The sequence below is a fragment of the Rattus norvegicus genome, chromosome 1 (genome assembly GCF_036323735.1).
Source record: "Rattus norvegicus strain BN/NHsdMcwi chromosome 1, GRCr8, whole genome shotgun sequence".
NCBI classification, from domain to species: domain Eukaryota; kingdom Metazoa; phylum Chordata; class Mammalia; order Rodentia; family Muridae; genus Rattus; species Rattus norvegicus.
In genome coordinates this window covers 37,183,621-37,203,726 of record NC_086019.1, presented here as the reverse complement: position 1 = coordinate 37,203,726, position 20,106 = coordinate 37,183,621, and the positions used below count along the sequence as shown (strand labels likewise).

The 20,106-nt window shown below is 44.9% G+C and overlaps 1 long non-coding RNA gene across 14 annotated transcripts in view; it reads left to right on the top strand.

Moving 5' to 3' along the window:
• Positions 1-285: 285 nt before the first annotated feature.
• LOC120093155 (uncharacterized) overlaps positions 286-20,106 on the top strand; it is a 102,709-nt gene continuing 82,888 nt past the window's right edge. For 6 of the 14 annotated variants that reach the window (XR_010058913.1, XR_010058916.1, XR_010058912.1 and 3 more), the window contains exons 1-3: positions 287-621; positions 1,327-1,633; positions 14,314-14,545. This is a non-coding gene — a long non-coding RNA (uncharacterized LOC120093155). Of the gene's footprint in view, positions 622-1,326; positions 1,634-14,285; positions 14,546-20,106 lie in introns of all 14 variants that reach the window. The other 8 variants (XR_005497929.2, XR_005497923.2, XR_005497921.2 and 5 more) reach the window with 4 other exon arrangements.

The following is a 20,106-nucleotide window of genomic DNA, read 5'->3' as shown; positions in this document are numbered from 1 at the left end:
GTGCACAGTCGCTTACAGCCTACAGCTGCCCGTGCCTAGTGTCCCTCCAGCCCATGAGGTCACCTCCTGCAGAGCCATAACCCATACTGGAGAGTTGTGGGTAGCCCAGGAGTAGTTGGAACAGCCCAGACCAGATCCGGCCAACAGTCTCACCTTCCCAGGCTGGCTGCTCCACCAAACTACAGCAGTCTTAGAAAACCTAATGAGAACCAGTTTTAGTGGCCACTGGCAAACTTTCTCAGACTCGCTGATTGGTCAGTGGCCGAGAGCTGTAGCCAATCAGTGCGGTGGTTGGGCCCGCATTGCGGACCGAAGGTCTGCGTGAGCGTCTGGCGGGCACTGTGGCCTGCAGAGACTCGAGGTGTGGAGGGCAGAGCCAGGGAGGAGTGAGCACGTCTTGGGACCTGACAGTCCGGCGTCTGGCACCGCCATCACCGCTATCGCTGCTCCTGGTGCTGGTGCTGCTGTCCGGAGCCTTGGGCTCTGAGTCCTGAAGAGCTCTTTCCTTAAGGGGAATCGTGGGGAGACCGGCTGCCGCGGGAGGGCGACGATGAAAGCTCTGCGGCTATGAAGCTAGCAGTACCTCTACGCTTCTGCGGTGTCCAGTTCAGCAACCTCTACGTAAGTTCAGCTCCCAGAGGTGCGCGGCTTGATGTGGGGTCGTAGTTTCTTCCCAGGGTGTGGAGCAACTAACCTCCATGTTTAACTGTCATCGCCGCTGGGGACCAGGCTTAGCAGCGGCGCTGCAGCTTCTTGATCCCTACTGTGGAGGAATAAGGATCATTTCAAGGGAGAGCTGGAACCGTCCCCCTCTACTTCGACTTCCCAAGCAGGAAGATGAAGTTGAGGTGGCTGGTGCGATTTGCGTTTAGGGGCGGTGGGAGGCTGTGCATGCAGGCATAGCAATCTAATTAAGGACACGGCGCCCACGGTGTGCAGTGGTGGAGAAAGATGAGCGGGTTCGAGAGCGGCCACACCTGTGGGTCGCAGTGCACTTGAGGACTGTCGCCAAAGTTGAGTTTGTTACCCTGGATGTATCTCAACCTGCAAAGAGGAGGGAGTCTTCTTGACTCGAGTAGAACTCGGACCGTAGGTGCGTTCGACTGGGGGTTGCCCTTGGGACTTGAGCGACCACTGTTTTGCCCTTTTAAAAACGTTTATGTGGGGCGGGATTCACGTGCCACCTCATGCGTGTGAAGAGCAGAGAACAACCAGGTTTTTTTTTTATCCCACCTTCTGTCAGGTCCTAAAACTCAAGTCCTCAGGTTTGACTGCAGAGTGCCCTTACCTGCTGAACTGTCTCACCGCCCTGTGGTCTTATTGTAGGTGGGCACCAATGGCATCATCTCCACCCAGGACTTACCCAGGGAGACTTAATATGTCGTTGATGATTTTCCTACTGACTTCCCAGCCATCGCCCCATTCCTGGCTGACATCCACTCGAGTCACAGCAGTGGCCGGATCCTGTATGGAGGACACCTCCTGGGCTGGGCTGAGTCTGGCTGCTTGCTACCTGTGCACAGGCCTCCCGCTGACCGGGTCCAGCTTCTCCCCTACCCACTTCTTCCTGGCCACCTGGGAGCAAGTGGGCCCTTAGGAGGAGGACAGGCTTGGGGTTGCGTGGTCTGGAGAGGTAAGTGAGGGGTACTCTGCAGCTGAATAAACAGGAGGGTTGGGCTTGAACCGGAAATTAAGGCATTGGCTAGGAGACATTCCCTTGATTCCGCTCCTCAACACTAAGAAAATCGCTTAGTAAAATGAGGGAGTAAGGTGCAGATACCAAAGACCCTGAGGGAACTTAAGGCACTTTACAGGGTTTTTTCTGTTTTCTGGAATCACCTATAAGTTATAAGTACACAAATATTTCTAATAATATATTCATCGAAAAAAGTAAAAATTTGGGAAATTTAAAAAGGAACACCTTTTTTTTTTTTCTTTTTTTTTGTATGAGCTGGGTGTGGTGTCACTCCCCTTCATTCCCAGCAGAGTCAGAGAGGCAAACAGATCTCTGTGAGTTCTAGGCGAGCCTGGTCTACAAAGTGAGTTCCAGGACAGAATACAGAGAAACCCTGTCTGGAGAAACCAAAAATAACATGTAGGTTCGTGTGTACATTTCTAGTTATTTCTTTAGCATATTGTTGCCGTTGACAACAGTGGGCCCACAGTGCCCATATTACTGTTTCACTTGCTTGTTCTGCTGTATAGTATGCTCTGGTCAGTGTATTTCTGTAACATTTATTACAACCATATAAAATCTCACCCTTCCTAGTGGTCATTAAGTTGCTCCCGTGACGTTTTTACTATAATCAATACTATAAAATGCTTTATAAGGTTTTTTTATTCGTGTGTGTGTGTGTGTGTGTGTGTGTGTGTGTGTGTGTGTTTGTCTTTCTCTGTGTCTGCTTGTGTTGGTAGGGCCAGAAGAGGGCTTGGGCCCCCTGAAGCTGGAGTTGTTACATACAGGCAGTTGTGAACTGCTTGACTGACAATGGATACAGAGATTTGAGCTAGCATGCTGAAAGGACTACAAGGTGCTCCTAACTGCTGAGCCACCTCTTCAAAGCCAACACTTTTTAAAGTGTCAAAACACTGCACAGCCTTAGCTGACATCACAGGAAAGTGAGCAAGCATGCCATGAACTTCTTAGTAAGTTCCTTATAGCTTTCTCCACATTGCCTTTGTAACAGTTTACATACTTCTGTCTGCAGGAGCCTGCTTTGCAGTCTCCCTGGAGAAAACACCAACTCTGCTCTGGCTTTGGTCTTGGCAACATGTGAAATGGGTATGGGTGGGTGAGGGTAAATGGCCTCATTCCCGGTGTAGGTAGAGACAGAGTCCTCTTGTGAAATTCCACCTGGGTGTAAAATGCCATAGACCTGGAGCAAATCTGTTTGCTTTAACTCCCCTAGAGCCTCTGAACTACAGAAATGATGTCTTCCCTAAGAGCTTGCCCATTGTTCCTGTCACTGACAGTGGCTGTGTTTGTTCTGTGAACTTAAAGGAAGAGACATGTTTTCCTAAAGCCTGCACCAGCAGAGACGGAGAAATAAACTTTGTTTGGAGCTACAGTTTTTTACTTGACAGGTTAACATCCAGTTTTGTTTACTGACTAGCCTTGTATTGCCTTGGGTTTGACATCTCAATTACAGTTCAACAGAATACCTTCAACTCAAACACTGCCTCCTTGGGGCAGGCCAGCCAGCTAGAGGGCTAGAGAAGACAGTCCCCACTGTTAAGTTTCATTCGCTCAGTCATTCATTCATATATTCTTTTTAAAACGTTTATCTAATATCATGTATAACAAGCTTATAGTGAAAAAAAATAAACTTTTCTAATACAAGCAACTAGGTCGCCAATTCTAATATTTCTATTTTCTTACGGTCTTTTTTAAAAATTTTTCATTTATGGGTGAGAGTGTGGGTGTGCATGCACATGTGTGCATATGCATGTGTGAACCAGAGGTCAATTTTAAATGTCTTTGCTTGAGAGCCATGTTGTCTTTCTACTCAGGGTCTCTCTGGGACCTGGGGCTCCCCAGTTAGGCTAGGCTTGCTGGCCAGTGAGCCCTAGGGATCTGCTTGTTTTTCTCTCCAGAGCAGAGATTATTTTTTTTTTTTTTTCTTTTTTTTTTTATTAACTTGAGTATTTCTTATATACATTTCGAGTGTTATTCCCTTTCCCGGTATCCGGGCAAACATCCCCCTCCCCCCTCCCCTTCCTTATGGGTGTTCCCCTCCCAACCCTCCCCCCATTGCCGCCCTCCCCCCACCAGTCTAGTTCACTGGGGAGAGTCTTAGCAGGACCCAGGGCTTCCCCTTCCACTGGTGCTCTTACTAGGATATTCATTGCTACCTATGAGGTCAGAGTCCAGGGTCAGTCCATGTATAGTCTTTAGTTAGTGGCTTAGTCCCTGGAAGCTCTGGTTGCTTGGCATTGTTGTACATATGGGGTCTGGAGCCCCTTCAAGCTCTTCCAGTTCTTTCTCTGATTCCTTCAACGGGGGTTCTATTCTCAGTTCAGTGGTATGCTGCTGGTATTCGCCTCTGTATTTGCTGTATTCTGGCTGTGTCTCTCAGGAGCGATCTACATCCGGCTCCTGTCGGCCTGCACTTCTTTGCTTCATCCATCTTGTCTAATTGGGTGGCTGTATATGTATGGGCCACATGTGGGGCAGGCTCTGAATGGGTGTTCCTTCAGTCTCTGTTTTAATCTTTGCCTCTCTCTTCCCTGCCAAGGGTATTCTTGTTCCCCTTTTATTTATTTATTTTTTTTTTTTATTAACTTGAGTATTTCTTATATACATTTCAAGTGTTATTCCCTTTCCCGGTTTCCGGGCAAACATCCCCCTCCCCCCTCCCCTTCCTTATGGGTGTTCCCCTCCCAACCCTCCCCCCATTGCCGCCCTCCCCCCATAGACTAGTTCACTGTGGGTTCAGTCTTAGCAGGACCCAGGGCTTCCCCTTCCACTGGTGCTCTTACTAGGATATTCATTGCTACCTATGGGGTCAGAGTCCAGGGTCAGTCCATGTATAGTCTTTAGGTAGTGGCTTAGTCCCTGGAAGCTCTGGTTGCTTGGCATTGTTGTACTTTTGGGGTCTCGAGCCCCTTCAAGCTCTTCCAGTTCTTTCTCTGATTCCTTCAATAGGGGACCTATTCTCAGTTCAGTGGTTTGCTGCTGGCATTCGCCTCTATATTTGCTGTATTCTGGCTGTGTCTCTCAGGAGCGATCTACATCAGCAGAGCAGAGATTATAAGTGTGCTGCCACGACCTGCTTTTCATCTGGGTGCTGCCATTCAATTCAGGACTTCATGCATGCACAGCAAGCACTTCATAGGGTGTGCTGCCTTCCCAGCTTCTCCTGTAATGTTAAAAAAAACTTTATGTCACAGGGTTAGGGTTAGGAGCTAGGGGTTAGGGTTAGGCGTAGGGTTATATATGCAGAGAGTCATATATATCATATATAATCTCTATCTAAACATAGTCGGTATGTTAATTCAGAAACTATTTTTACACAGTTTCCTTATATCGGCACTGAAATAGACATAGACTCTAAGCAGAATGCTCTTACTCTGAAAGGCCTCTCTTACATTTAGTAGGAACACCATTGATAACATTTTGTTGTGGTAATATGGTAGACTCTCCAGCTAGAGCTTCCTCCTAACCCATCCTGATTCAGGGATTCCATTTGGGTAGGTTTCAGTGAGCAAGCAATATCTCCAGGATAGAAGGTAGAGCATGTATCAGCCTGTGCACTAGAGGTTAATGTACTAGGGGCAGGGCAGACACAGTGTCTTTCAGAAGAGCAGCGTGTTGGGATCTGATGCAGGAGCACTCAAGGGTACAGACGTTGTCCCCTCTGAGGACTGCAATTGGTTCCTGGAAGTAGGCAGCCTTGAACGATTTGAAGTTGGGGGAGTCTGACGTTTATGTTGTTCCTTTTGTTTTGCTTTTGATCCCCCCACTCCCGCCATGCATCTCAGATTGGCCTCAAACCTCATAATGGAGGATGATCTTGAATCTCTGATCCTTTGACCTGACTGACCTGTGCTGAGATAGTGGTTGTGCAGCATTACAACCTACCCATTTGATGGGAACTGAACCCAGAGTGCAGGCTGAGCCACAGTCTTTCTGGTGAACTTAGTAAGGGTCGAAGGGCAAACTACTTAGACAACTGTTAAATAGTCTGTTTGTTCACACCATCAGACTTCTCTTTAAATTTTTAAAATTGTGTTTATGCACATGGGTCATATGCCTACACACTGTTGCATGCAGTTCCCGTGGAATACCCTGGACCGGATTACCTACAGTTGTGAGCTGTCATGTGAGTGCTGGGAAATGAACATAGGTCCTCTGGAGGAAGAGCCAATGATCTATCTCAACCAGGGAGCCATCCCTCTGCCCCACCTCTCCTTACCTTCCTGCAGGACTGTTTTATACTGTCTTCTCAACACAGTCCCACAGGATAAGTACAGTAATTACTGTTTATATCACAGAAGAAAAAATAATTTCCAAATCTGCCTTAAGTGAGGCAAAGTCACCTTAGAAGACATACTTTTCCCCTTTCTTACACTTTTCATGCAAGACCCATTTTCTGTACACGAATCATATAAGTAGTTACAGTAACAATCGCTGCGCTTTTTCTGAAGACATCTAATAAATAAGGTTAGTGTTTTAGTGTTCATTGCGGCTTTGGTGCTAGGACAGTTCTTGGAGCCATATTCAAAGGAAGTGTGAACTGGAGTGAAGTTTCTGTGAAGGATGCTTCTGATGATAACCTCACTTTGAAATTACTGCTCTGCTGCTCCCAAGGAAAATTCAGCTGAATTAGCTAGCCTCTTGCAACAGAAAAAACAAACAAACAAAAACAAAATTTAGAGCAGGAAGCATTTGCACTGAGGCTCCGGGGTCTTGAGGCTGCAGTGGGTGCCAAGTGTTTTAGTGTTTATTTGACATGAAGGTTACAGCCCCAGAGAGATGAGTTTACTACTTAGGATTCTCATTTCATTAGCAATATTTCATTAGAAACGGTCTTTGACAGTTTCCTTTTGGTGTCCGTGCATGCTGTACCTGTGTCTGTGTGTATGCCTGCGCATGTGGGCGCACGTGCAGGCACACACAGACATTCATGCATGGCTCACATTTTGTGGAGATGCATGTGTGTGCAGACCAGAGAAGAACTTTGAGTGTCATTCCTTAGGCACTCTCCACCTTTTAAAAATTATTTATTTGTTCTGCCTACATGTGCATGCTTTGACACTGTGGTAGTCACAGCACAACTTCAGAGTCAGCTCTCTGCTAATTCTCCTTCATGGGGTCTGGGAATTGAACTCTGGTTATCAGGCTTCTGAGGTAAGCGCCTTTAACCTGCTGAGCACTCTATCCAGCTCCCTTTCAAATCATTTTCAGGCACACCTCCCTCTGACCCAGTACTCAGCAGCTAATCTAGGATTGATTGCTGGGTGACGAGGCTCGAGGAGCTGCCCTTCCTTCCTGTGGGACTACAGATCTGGGACTGACAGACACCATGACTGTTTTTGTTCAGTGTGTATTCTAGGGATCAAACTTAGGTCCTCATGCTTGAATAGCAACTCCTCACACTGAGCCATTTTCCCAGCTCTTCCTTCAATTTTGCAGTTCTGGGACTTGAACACAAGTCCTCATGAAGGTTAGCTAAGTAAGTCCTTCATGAATGAGCAACACCCATAGGCACAGTAATTCTTTCATGACACCTTGCAGGTACTTGTGTAGTCAGGCACAAGGCAGAAAACACTTGCAGCAGTGGTCTTGGAAGACACAAGCCCTCAGTCTTCATTTTCTAAGCTGTAGATTGACATGGTAGTGCTGACTTCTTAGGGTTGTCATGAGAATTAACCAAGGCAATGTGTTGTTCCTGCCATGTAACGATCTTGTGGTAGAACTCCTTCATGTAAGGACTTGGTTTTTTTATTTCATGTTATTCTCTGTGTGTGTGTGTGCATGTATGTGTATGTATATGTTTATGTGCTACATGTGAATATGTATGTCTATGTATTGTGTGTGTATGTAAATAATCTGTTTATGCTGTATATGAAATTGTGTGTCTGCATGTTCATGATGTGTATGTATGTCTGCATTTGTACATTATGTGTGTGTTTGTATATGTGTGTGTGATGTGTTATCTATGTATGGTTTATGTGTATGATGCGTTTATGTGCATGATGTGTGTGCTTGTGTGTGTCTGTATGGTGTGTTTATATGCATATGGTGTGTGCAGGTTGTGTGTGAGTTTGTGGTGTTTGTACGGTATGTGCATACTGCATTGAGGCCACATGGGTGTACATGATATATATGTGGGGTGTGTGTATGGTCTGTGTGTAGGACATGTATGGTATGTGGTTTTGTATGATTTATGTGTGCACATGCAGAGATTGGGAGGAGATCCTCCCGGTACCAGTTCTCTCCTTTTACATGGGTTCCTGGAACTGAACTCGGATTTCAAGGCAAGGGATTTATTTACCTTTTGAGCCTTCTCTGGCCCTCTCTATAAGTACTTTTCAAATGGAGGGCTTTCCAAATTACTGTTTTGGGTTTTTCCCCTTTGTTTTTCTTATCTTTCTGTAGGGGAATTTGGTGGGGAAAATTCTGTGGCTTTCTTGTCTTTTAACTTTTCCAAACATCCATATTGTTCTTCAGATATTGCCATAGGCTGAATGGGCTTCAGGACTTGTTCCATTCGAGGAGGTTTTGAGCACAGGATGTGTTTTCAATTACTGCTGTGGAGGGCCCTTCTGAATACTTTGAAGGCCCTGGATTGAACTCTTGCTTTGATAGATTTTTTTTTTTTATATTTGAGGTAGATTTTGGCACACACCAATCTCCTTTGCCTGGAAGATTCTGTGATCTCTACATAGTTTTCTTACATCTGGTATGGTAATATCAATATTAGGCACTGGAAATGACATCAGAGGAATAATATCTTTACAGTGTGAAATGTTTCTGCTCTCTTCATTCCCTCCAGGATGTTCACATTGGGTATGACAGAGTGTTCTACCTGGCATGCAAGAATGGCATGGTGCAACTACATTAAAAAAATGAACAAATAAAGTGTTTGTTCATTTAGTTAATCTGAGATTTCTTAAACTGTCACTTCATAGAGCAAAGAGGTTATGGCCGGAAGATCTGAGTAATGATGAGTACCGTATTTTTTTTGTTTTGTTTTTTGTTTTTTTGTTGTTTTTTGTTGTTGTTGTTGTTGTTGTTGTTGTTGTTTCGTTGTTGCTCTGTGTGTTTTTGGTGTCAGGGGAAGGCTGTTGTGTTCTCACTGGGGAGGAGGGTATTATCTAGAACTCAGTTAGATAGTATGTTGAAGGTTTTTGTTGATGAGGAATTTCATTTGGGTTGGAAGGACCACAGGAATGGGAACTGAGTGTGAGTGGTAGGAGAGCTTTCCTTAGTCTGGGCTGCATCCTGGGAGAAGGATGGGAGCATGGAGGTTGCTTTAGAAAAGGATGGAAACATTGTATCTGTGGTCAGGAAGCAGAGAAAGATGGGTGTTGTTTCTAAGCTTCCTTTTTTCTTTGTATGCAGTGCAAGCCTGAGCCCAGGGAATGGTGGTGTCTATATTTAGGGTGGGTCTTCCCTTCTTAATTAATCTAATCAAGATACTTTATCAGAGACATGCCTGGTGACTATTTCCTGGATGGTTGTAGATACCGTCAGATTGACAGCTAATAGTATGCATCACAGCTGGTCCCTGGACGCTTTAACATGGAATGGTGGGTGTTGAGTTGGTGCAGAGGTGACGGTTGTTGATCAAGAACTTTGGATTTAGCTGGAGCTTTTAATTAATGGAGCTAGAGTCCACAGAAAGGGTATGTGTGTAATTTACCACATGTCAGTGAAGACAGAGAGGATAGAGAATAACTAGATATATGAAAATGGGTTGAAGAAAACTGCTTAGGTGTCCTTGAAGACTACATATGAAGGAGGATACACTATGCCATCATGAAAGCATTAGGCATTCTCTTGACTCTGCAGTACCGGGCGGGGTGAATTTGGAACACCCTAAGCACATCAGTGTCCCCATGGGAATGGGGAAAAAATAACATACAAAGTGGTGGTTGGTGTTCACACCAAACATCGGAGGCCAGAATCAGTGGCCTTATACCTCCAGAGAATGTGTCCTTAAGGAAGACTGAGCATTGAACTTTGTCCCCCAGGAAGGAATCACCTCATTTCTTATTTTGTTATCATTTTGGTAAGGCTGGATAGACAAATCCCTTGTTGTAAAGATGACATTCTGCTGGTTGATGTTTTACCCTTGTTGGATGGTATGTTTGAGAAGCCTTCTGGTTTTCTCTCTGAACAGGAAACTGGAGACCTTGCAGCTGGGCAACTCTGACCTGATCCTCTTTGCACTGCTCCCCACCCTGTGGCGAGCTCCTCTCCTAGCTGGCACTCTCTCTTTCTCTTTGGGGAAGTTGGGAGGCCATGACTCTTGTACAGGTTTTGGCAGTGCAGCTGAGGGCTTACCTTCAGAACCTGTGTGGAGGACTCTTGGAAAACTTGTATCTGGAAATGTGAGGGCCTTTCCCTTTGGAAAAGAGTCAGACAGAACATGTCTCTAAGGAGGGGCTCTTCAGGGTCTATAAAGTGACCTCTTAGCGATTCTGTGTGGAAGTCTGTAGCCCTGACAAGGGGTTCATGTGTGGCAGATTTCAAGCAGGTCAACTCTTCCGGAATGTACTTTGGGATCATAAACTATATTAAAAGGAAGTTATTTGCCTGTTTTAGTGGAGATGAGGAAATGAAAAACTTGCCATCTGAAGTGACTGCTTCGCCAAAAGGTGACACAGAAATGACATAGAACAAGTAAGGCACTACATGTGCACGTCTCCAGGTTAAAAGTCAGGCTGTCCCATCACAGCCTCCTCACTTCTTCCCAGATCCTCCCCACTGCCTTCTGATCTCCACATGTAGACAGCCCTTATCATAGGGAATTTCTCTAAATTTAGAACCTTGGTTCTCCCTTATCTTGTGATGTTGATTGTGGCCATCGTATCAGGAGCCTCCACAATTGGTTATTTAAGGATGGGATTATTAGTTCGGCTTTTCATCTCCTACTTGAACTTTCTTTGGCAGCCTCTGGCCCTACCCTGACTGATGATGGATGACGCATGTTCTGCGTGTACCTGAGTTGGAAACTTAGAGGTTTTGACCTTTCTGGGCTAGGGTCAAGTCCCGCTGATGACATAATTGAGGACGACAGCTGCAACAAATGTAGAATGTGGGGACTGAATTCATGAACTTTTTTTTTTGAAAAACAAGGAAAGTAAGTAGACTCTTCCATTTAGAGAATACAGAGGAGCTACAGGGGTTTTTTTTTTCTTGAAACCATATTAATATCTGCATTTCTTTGTCTTATTACCCAAACCTCAAAGCTGTACTTTAGCATTATGTGTCAGAAAGGTAAAAGTGACATTTGAGATGTTCTAGAACAAGACAGAAAAGAACAGAAGGACACATTCATTCCTTGTATTCAGTTTTGAGGTTCTTGCTGTGTCAGTTTGTCTTGTTTAGCAAAATGAAGAGGTAATGATACCAATAAGTGATTTCTTTTCCTTCTTGTCATCCACCTTGTTTATAAAGCGAGTATTTGTAAGAGAAATGTCTCCCCAGTTCCCTATTAAATTGTAAAACATATATGATCTAGTGAGAGAAGCCAACTACAGCGTCTAAGACAGTGGAGCATCCCTTAACTAATTCTTTGGTGGAAGAAGGTGGTAATGGCAGAAAAGGTCCCTTTGAAACTCAGTAAACGAAATATCATGGAGTAATTCCACAGTCACCCTGGTGTTAATTCAGACTCCAACTCTCATCTAGGTCTGCTTTGGCTCCCACAGTGTTTATCTTCATTCATTGGCTGCCACTGTGATGCTCCCCCACCCCCACTCCCACTCTGATGTCCTGGACACTCTCCTTTTTCTGTGGCCTCTGCCACCATGCCTGTCCGCAGTCACTCTCCTAAAATTCCACTCCTGGCTGTTTTCCTCTCCTATAATTCAGGCTCTTGGGGCATAGTTTTTTGGCTCTGTCCTGACTGCAGCATCAAACATAATGTGGTTTAGCGGGTACCCAACCCCGATGAATTAATATTCAGATGGTTTAGTGAGTGGAGGCCAAAGCCAAACCAGACAACCAACAGGAGCCAAATACATACTGGAAAACCAACAAAGTGGGTGCTGAAGGATGGAAGGGGTTCCACAGGGAATCACAGTCCTCGACCCCCAGGAGGCAGTGCTTGCTGGTTAGGATTTTCTTGCTGCAGGGAAATATGAACACAGCATCAAAGCACTTAGTAGGAGTGGGGACCCTTAAACACTGTGTGGAGGGCTTAGTGGAGCTGAGCCAGGGAAGGGAGATTGGGTCAGATCATGTGTCCTGGAATGGCTTGGTTGTTAGAGTTCAGATGACTGTCTATTGCAGGGGATGAGCTGTTGGGTCTGCCTGGCTTCCACCATTAATCATTGCCCGACCTTAAGCAAGCCCCTGGGTCTCTTTCTTCATCTGCAATGTGACAAGATAACTCGTGTTGTAAAGAGATTGAAGAGGAAAGGGAGTTTGGCTGTGAGATCAGTAAGGATGACTTTTGATCAGCTGCTTCCTGACTGAGTGTTGCCTGCAGTAGGCAATGGGTGGATGCATAGATGGATGGATGCATGTCTTGCTGGATGCATGGATGTTGGATGCATGGATGGATGGATGCATAGCTGGCTGGCTGGATGCATGCTGACTGGATGCATAGATGGATGGATGGATGGATGGATGGATGGATGGATGGATGGATGGATGCATAGATGGATGGATGCATGGCTTGCTGGATGCCTGCTAGATAGATGCATAAATGGATGGATGCATGGATGGTTGAATGCACGGATGGATGGATGCATAGATGGATGGATGCATGGGTGGGTGCATGCATGGATGCTAATATGATATATGGATGTGAAAGCTGTTGAGACACAAAATAAAAACTGAGGGTACAGGAATGAGCAAGTCAATTTTGTTCCTTGTCCAGAACTCTCAAAAGAGTTTGGACTGGAGAAGCTTACAACCTTAACACTTTTAAATACAGTGTTTTAATGTTATTTGTTGAGAATTTCATACATTGATACAGTATATTTCAGTATATCCACTTCACCCCTGTATTTGTTCTAAGAATCCCTTGAATACAGTGAAGCCTACTCATGGGTGAGGGGCCACCACTGCAGCATGGTGCACTCACTAGGGACCACACCCCTAAAGAAAACCTTCCCCTAGCAGTTCTCAACTGTCAGAATCTTCTCAGCTGCAGGCAGGGGCTTCAGTGCCCTACCACATCCGTGCTGGAATGTTGAGTGGTTTGCTCTTCTGCTGGACACCAACTGCACTGAGTTTGGGAGTTCAACGGCTATATCATGAGCACATGTCATTGTTTTGACCCAATTCCTTCCGACCTTTGGCTCTTAAACTCTTTCCACCTCTTTTCTTTCCAATATTCCCTGAGCGTTGAGGGAACTTGATATGGTGGGAGCATCTGTGGCTGAGCTCTCCACAGAGAGTTCGGACTAGTTATGAATGTGTATTAACTACCATCCACTGTATGAAGATCCTCCCCCAATGACCACCGAGAGCTGTGTTAATCTATGAGCTTGTAACTGGTATAGTTTGATAGTATATATCCATTTAAGAAAATAGTAGTTATGGTTCACTCCCCGGGTTTATGAGCCTCTCCGCCATGGTTTCTTGACCAGATTTACAATGCCAGGCAAAAGTTTCCTCTTGTAGTGCAGACCTTCAATCCACCCAGAAAGTGATTGATGATCCTCATAACATTCCTGCCATTCATGGCACACCCATGAGGACATCCTGCCAGGGCTTTTGTTATATAGCCCTGAGTAGTCACAGTGGAGTGAGAATAGTCTGCATAGCATCTTCTAGCATCATAAAGGGTAGCTAGCAAGGGTGGAAGCTTCCTGCTAAGTACTGTGCAGGCAGGTCTGTGAGATTTCTTCAAGTTCTTTGACCTACTTGTGTGGTGTTATCAACTATAGGATCTTACCATCACATTCTGATGGGTAGCCCTGAGCAATGAGAATTGACAACTCTGGTATCATCTCTGTGACATCCTCGACCAACAACTTGAGAGCGAGGTGTCCTACATCTGGCTCTGGCCTTTTTGAGAACTTGTAGCCAATGGAAGGAGAATTACCCACCTTATAAGTCAATTCCCTTTAAACGTTCGTTGTAAGTTGGCAGGTAGCTTTTCATATGGCTTTTGTATTTTAATGTTCGTGGATGTTTTACCTACTTGTATGTCTGTGTGAGGCTGTCAGAAGTCCTGGAACTGAAGTTACAAGCAGGGGTGAGTTACCATGGGTGAGTAGGCGCTGGGAATTGAACCCAGGACCTCTGGAAGAGCAGCCTGTGCCCTTAACTGTCCGTCTCTCTGGCCCTTCATATGGCTTTTTCAAATATCCTTAGTGTTAGTTAGTTCTTCTTCATCCTCTTCCCTGCAATCCTAAAGATTTTAAACCAGTGTTTCATTTATGCATTATTTAACTATTGATCTGAATTGGTAGAAAAGATTTAAAAAAATGACACATGGTTTACAAAATTATATTTGTAATTTGAAGAGGGGATTCTAAAGGAGATTATGTTCAAAACCAACATGGGGAAATCCTAAAAAGGATCTGGCCTCTGCCCCCTTGTTGGAACACCTTACCTGTGTTCTGATTTTCTTCTTTTGTTTATTTCTTTGTTTAAGGGTGTCTGCAATTCCTTTTTGTCCACAGCTGAACACTCTCCAGGCTGTTCTGGCATCCGATGAATGTGATTCCTATGTCCTCTTTCTCTATCCTGCCAATGGTCTTCAGTTTTTGGAACTCGCCCCAAAGAATCCTACAGTGTCCAGCTGCAGCTTCCTGCTAAGGTGGGCTTCTGCCAAGGGGCAGCAGATGACCTGAAGAGAAAAGCCCTGTATTTCAGCCTGACTAACAGTGAGCAGTCGGTGAAGAATCTCTACCCGTGAGTAATGTGGAGTGTGTGACTGTGCTATGCACTGAAAGGACATTAGGAGGGACACTGTCTCTAGTGGCCAGAAACCATTTGATAATAACCTTTGGTGGCTTCTAAGAAAGGCGCTGGTTCAAAACCAAGAGCTAAGCTGGACCTCTGGAGCTTCAGGCTCTCCAAGATGTAAAAGATTCTTTCTTTTTCCTGCACTATCTGTCAGGCATAGAAACCAGAACCAGCAGTGATTATATGTTTTTGCAGAACTACTGGGGCTTGCTGTGAAAAACATTGTTCTTGGGGCTACACAAAAATATCCAGTCATAACTAACTGCCTCAGTGGAAGCTTTTCAAGTTAATGATTTCTAGAGAGGAGGCATCATGATTCAGTCTTTCAAACAGGTATTGTTAAGGATTAAATTATGAGTACTATAATGGTGGGGAGGTAGATGATGCTTTTAGTCGTCTCAGGTTTCTCCTGGCATCATCACCTGAAATCGTGCTGATTGGTTTACCCACAGCGTTGCCAGAGACAAATCCATTTCTTAGTCTCCCCAGTGGGTTATTCTGCTAGTGCTGCAGTAGGCTATTCTGCAGGTGTCTGTCCAATTGGTGCTCCTATGAGACTATTGACTTCAGGTGGGCTCTTTTGTCTTTGTATTCTGCAATACCAGCTTAGCCCATAGGAGTTACTTTGTGGCTTCCCTTAGTTGCTTCTCAGTCAAACTAAAACTAGATCGTGCGCAGATAGAATGACAGGGCAAAAATTTGCTGATCACTTTATCTGCAGAGCATTGTGATAAAACACTTGCAGATATTATCTTAATTAAAACTCTCTCAACTTATGGGCGGTAAGTATAACTATCTTCCCAGTTTTACAAATAGTCTTACCGAAATTATGAAAGGTGCTTATGTCAGAGTTAAATGGCCGAGCCATAGTCAATACAGCTCTGAAGTATGGATACAGGGGTGATCTCTTATGCAGAGTAGATAGGGTGTTTCTTACTTGGATTTCATGATACCTGGTTGTTTGTATTTTGGTTCATTTTATCAGTCACTCCAGTTACAGTTCATTCTGCCACTCTCCCGCAATTTTGATATTTCTGGAAAGCATCAAAGGAGACAGTGAAGAACCGGAGTGAATGGATGACAGTGTTTGTGTGTTTGTGTGTGTGTGTGCGTGTGTGTGTGTGTGTGTGTGTGTGTGTGTGTGTGTGTGTACGTGCATGTGCATGCGCATGCATGTGTGTGAGCACGTGTATGAAGGCCTTTATGGCTCTTGTAGGGAAACACAACTTTCTCCTCACATGCTTTTTGCACACACACACAGGCACAGACACACAGGCACACACATGCACATGCACAGCAGCTTGTTATGGCTATGCAGGTACCAATTCTCATTCTAATACTCTGTGATTCTTGGTCCTTCCCAGATGCTGTTGGTGTCCAGGGGATCTGCCTTTAAAAATCATAGTATTTAAAACACTCAGCCCTATTTCCAAGGGCTCTACATACAAGTGTCCCCTTCTGTTCTGTGATCCGTACAGGGTCTTGGTCTCCATCTCACCCGCTGTGTAGTCTAGACTCTAGAACAGACTTGGCAGTTGGCCTGTATCCTTTCTCCTCTAACCTCTTACCCTCTAGCTTAAAGACTCTCTCTCCCCAGGTTGTACCTAGAGCCCCTTGGAAGGAGGGCTGAGTGCTTGAAATACTACGATTTTTAAGACACAGGGGTGTGCCAGAAAGGAGCAGCGTGAGACATGACCAGAGTGATTGACAGATTTGGTGTGCCTCACGCTTAATAAAATGAGACAAACTACAGACAATGGAATAACATAAAATGCAAGTCAGAATTATCCTACCACTACTCTGAGTGACAACTCTGCTACCTCCCCTTTCAGCATGGGTTTTGCCTCCCATTCAGTGTTTCCATACTTAACACTGTCTCCTAGGCTTCTTTCCTCCAGATTCTGTCATTATCATTGTCTTAAGGGTTGAAACATTGCATCACACATGCCCAGCATTGAGGACAACATTTGTAAACAAAGTAGCTCAGGATCATGATCCTAGCTCCCTCTGGATGCTTTGTTGTATCCCTCCAAGGAGAAGAACATTTTCCTAGTCCTGGAATTTCTTCCTCCAACAGAGGTCATACATTATTCATGTTTGCAGGCCTCTTCTGGAACATATGCATATTCAGGTAGAGAAGAGAGTAGTTCCTGGGAAAGGATTAGTCACAGGCAGGCCAGCATGGCTGTTCTGTTTTGTGATACAGTTTTTCTTTCTAGGAGACAAATTCTATGTGTGAGCATTCAAAATGACCTCAGTGTGGAGGGTAAATTAACTGTTTAGATTCCCACCAGGCACTGTGGCAAACGCCAGGATATTGATTTATGTCTCATTAGAAGGCATTTATTTAGCTCCACTCTTGCATGATTTGTATTTTCCTACTCTTTGAAGCTTTGAAGCTGTCCACTTCCAAACTCAAGAGGTTTCCCAGCTGCAATACCCCTGCTGTGGGATGGGCTGGGGCTCCAGGGTCTCTTCTTACTGATTGGTTTCAGTTTTTAAAATTACATTACTGTGTGGGAGTTGGGGGTTGGAGGCAGCTGGTGGGGAGGTGTCTGGGTGGGAATCCAGTTTGTCAGAGTTTGTGCTCTCCCACTACCACGTGGATTCTGGGTATAGCTCTCAGCTTTTTTAGATAAGTGGCTTTCCCTGCTGAGTCATTTTATCAGCCTGGAGTTTTGTCTTCTGTGGTGTGTTTTATTTGCAACCCTAATTTCTATAAGTACCAACTGAGGGCAAGAGTTGAAGCTCTGCTGGTAGAACACTTGCCTTGCAGACACAAAGCCCAGAGTTTTGACCTTGGTGCCACACAAACAGGGTTTAGTATCACAGCTGGCATCCCAGTGTTTGGGAGGTGCAGGCAGGAGGAGTAGAAACTCAAGGATATCCTCAGCTACATGCGACTGTGTCTCAAAAAAATGAAAAGAAACCTTAGCAATTGAATATAGCAAATCACAGAAGGGACGAACACTGACCTGACTTGGGTTTATTTGGTTTACTGTCCTGGGTCACACAGTGTATTAGGGGAGCCAAGGCAGGAACTAAAGCAAGATAGGAACCTAGAAGGAGGCAGGAACTGGAGCAGAAGCCATGGAGGAACATTATTATTGGCTTGGTTCCTCTGTGTTACTCAGCCTGATTTCTTACACAGCCAGAGATGGTATCCTAGGGTGGTATCACCCATAGTGAATTGCTCTTCCTCCCACCAATCATTAACCAAGAAAACGCCCCTCCCCCACACTTGCCTTCAGGCCTGTGTGATTGAGGCAGTCTCTTCTCAGGTCTGCATCAGGGTGACGAAATCCAGCCAGTACAGTAGAGTATCATGAATACACTTGGGTAGAGGTAGCGGCTAGTGGAGAGTGCACAGAATGAGAGAGAGAAAGAGAACTGAAGAGAACCTCAACTCTCTTCATTATTGCAGTAGAAACCTAGACTAGAATGATGAATACTTGCCCCAGTGAACAAAGATCTTGTTATATGATTCAGTGGATCTTAATACTTCTTTTTAGCCATTCCCTCTCATTCTTGATTGTTGACTTTTGAGGAAATTACATAGTCTGGGATAATTTGAGCTTTGGTATTTCGTGCAAACACAGGATTGATATCATTGACTAGGTCCCGCTTTCCAGAGTCTTTTTTTTTCTCCATGTTTATTAAATTGGGTATTTTTTATTTACATTTCAACTGTTATTCCCTTTCCTGGTTTCCAGGCCAACATCCCCCTAACATCTTTCCCCTCCCACTCTATATGGGTGTTCCACTCCCCATCCTCCCCCCATTACCGCCCTCCCCCCAACCATCACGTTCACTGGAGATTCAGTCTTGGCAGGATGAAGGGATTCCCCTTCCACTGGTGCCCTTACTAGGCTATTCATTGTTACCTATGCAGTTGGAGCCCAGGGTCAGTCTTTGGGTAGTGACTTAGTCACCTGAAGCTCTGGTTGGTTGGCATTTTTGTTCATATGGGGTCTCAAGCCCCTTCAAGCTCTTTCAGTCCTTTCTCTGATTCCTTCAATGGGGAGGTCCCATTCTCGGTTCAGTGGTTTGCTGCTGGCATTCACCTATGTATTTGCCATATTCTGGCTGTGTCTCTCAGGAGAGATCTACATCCAGTTCCTGTCAGCCTGCACTTCTTTGTTTCATCCATCTTATCTAGTTCGGTGGGTGTATATATATAGGCCATATGTCGGGCAGGCTCTGAATGGGCGTTCCTTCAGCCTTCCAGAGCCTTCCTAACCCGAGCTTTCTCTTAGGGTTAGGAGTCGTCTTACACATAGCTGTCCTCTTCACAGCAAGCGTGCCATTGACACTGAGATAGTAGGTGACTGAGCTGGCAAGAGCAGTGCCACATCCCAGCAGAAGATCTTGAGTTTCAGGATAGCTGGGACTATCTGGTGAGACTCCTCTAAGAAAAGAGATTCTTGGGAACTAAGAGGGGTTCATGGTCTACTCTACAGAGAAAATGAAGATCTGTTCCCAAATACTGAGCCTCATTTTGATTAATACATTTGTATCTCACCCATGTTGAACTTTTGCTCAAAAATTGTTTTATACTTGGTCATTAAAAAGTACTGATAGATCTATCATCCTCTGTCATTAATACATTAGTCCATGTGAATCACAGTACACAGAGATGTTTGGAAGACAAAGTTTTTTGTTAGCATGAAATTCTTGCCCTGGCTTTGCCAACTTTTGGCTGTATGATCTGAAGATTAGTAACCTCTCAAAACCAACTTTTTCCTCACTAAGATCTAGCACAGCTACCACCCCTATCTTGCAGAGCCCAGTGAAGACTGATAAGCACTGGTGTAGGCACGGCTTGTAGAAATCAGTACTATTTAAGTGTTTTAGGGATTGTAAGCTTAAGTAAGCTTGAGTGCGATTTAAGTTTTCATTCACGTAGAGAAAGCATAAAATATTCTTGCATTCCATGTTTGCTCTCAAGACAGCCAGGTTTTGACAGAATATTTGATTTGGCCTTCTGGAGCAGACATATAACCTGATGACTTAGTGTTCCATACACAATGCCAGACAAAAGGCAGCTCATAACAAAGTTCCTGTATGGTATTTATCTCAGTTACTTAGAAGCTTTGCTTCTTTTTGACATAGCAGGCAAAGTTTGACTTTGATCGTTAGTCTTTTGATTTCAAAATAAATTCTGAAGGAGGATGAATGGACTGGTTATAATCCACTCTTTCCTCTGTTCTTAGACTACGCAACCTGGGGATTCCTGGGGTGTGGGCTTTTCACATCAGCAGCAGGCTGGCCCTGGACAATGTCTGGCCAGCCACGGTCAGAGGTGCCCATTCCACAGCCTACTCCTCAGTGCTGGAGCACTCGTTCAACCATGCTGCAGCCCTGGAGATCTGTACTGAGGACAGTTTCAGTTATTACAGTGAGAATGGAGAGGATGTAGACTAACCACCAATTGAACCAGGGGAGGCCACAGCAGAATGGATGTATTGATGTGTCTTTCAAATCAAAGGCTAAGCTGAGCTTTGTGG